This window comes from Tachyglossus aculeatus, chromosome 23, assembly GCF_015852505.1.
Source record: "Tachyglossus aculeatus isolate mTacAcu1 chromosome 23, mTacAcu1.pri, whole genome shotgun sequence".
Taxonomy (NCBI): Eukaryota; Metazoa; Chordata; class Mammalia; order Monotremata; family Tachyglossidae; genus Tachyglossus; species Tachyglossus aculeatus.
In genome coordinates, this window is record NC_052088.1 from 25,373,285 (window position 1) to 25,374,677 (window position 1,393).

At 43.6% G+C, this 1,393-nt stretch overlaps 1 non-coding gene across 1 annotated transcript; it reads right to left on the minus strand.

Moving 5' to 3' along the window:
• Window positions 1-676: 676 nt before the first annotated feature.
• LOC119944867 lies at window positions 677-814 on the minus strand. The gene has a single exon (XR_005456012.1). It is a non-coding gene; the product is annotated as a small nucleolar RNA SNORA7 (small nucleolar RNA).
• Window positions 815-1,393: the final 579 nt, after the last annotated feature.

Sequence of the window (1,393 nt, forward strand, 5' to 3'; positions counted from 1 at the left end):
CAGAGGCCTGCCTTCTCCAAAGTAGCCACTTGAGCTAGGATTGAGTTTCAGGATCATATTAGGGTCAGGACTGTGAAGCCTATTCTTTTTGGGCTGGGTTAAGGAAGACGTGGCAGTGTGGCCGCATGAAAAAAGCACAGGACAAGGAGACAGGCAACCTGGATTCTAATTCCACTTTCATGACGTTGCTGTATGTGACTTAGGGTAAGGCACTTTACTTCTCTGTGATTCAGTTCCTCATCTGTAAAATGGGTGTGAAATACCTGTTCCCCTCCCCAACACTTTGAGTGTGAGCCCCCAGGGTGACAGGAACTGTGTCTAATCTGATTTTTTTTGTGCCCCAGTGGTTGGCACATAGTAAATTCTTGACGAATATAATTGTTATTCTTAAGTATAATTAAGGTATTCATTAAACACTTCATATGTGGCCAAGCCCTATACTAAGCAATGGGATAGCTAGCCTTGTCTTATGCTGTCGAGTCATCTCCGATCTGTAGTGACGCCACGGACACATCTCTCCCCACCTCCAGCTTCAATTGTCCTAGTAGTTTATCCATAGAGTTTTCTTGGTAAAAATATGGAAGAGTTTTACCACTGCCTCCTTTTGTGCAGTAAACTTGAATCTCCACCCTCGACTCTCTCCCTCGCTGCTGCTGTCCAGCACAAGTGAGTTTTGACTTGTAGCAGATTGCCTTCCACTCACTAGCCACTGGCCAAGCTAGGAATGAAATGGATATGTCTCTGTTTGACTCTCCCTCCCATAATCGAGACTGGTGGAGTACTGGAAACTCTCCAGCTTCGACCCTGAGGGGGGAAATGGGATAGGTAGAGATAATCAAATCCCTCTCCCACTCAGGGCTCACAGTCTAAGAGGAGGGGAAAGCGGGTACCTTATCTCTATTTTTCAGATGAGTAAACTGAGGTGAAGAGGTTACATGATTTGTTTAAAGTCACACAGCATTTTAGTGACAGGGGTGAGATTAGGATCTGTGGTTCCTGATTCCCAATTTATTACTGTTTCCACTTGGTCACACTGCCTCTAAGGTATGGACTTAGGCCAGACAATAAATGGTATTTCTTGAACACTTAATGTGTCCGGAGCACAGCACCAAATGCTTGGATTGTACAATATTCCCTTCTGTGTTGATCTGACTTGCTCCCTTTAGTCATTCCTCCCCTTCCAGCCCCAAAACACTTATATGTATATCTGCAGTTTATTTATCTATATTAATGTCTGCCTCCCCCTCTAGACTGTAAACTTGTTATGGACAGGGAATGTGGCTGTTTATTGTTATATTGTACTCTCCCAAGTGCTTAGTACAGTGCTTTGCACAGAGTAAGTGCTCAATAAATACAATTGAATGAATGAACAAAATCAAGTTTGTAGACACAA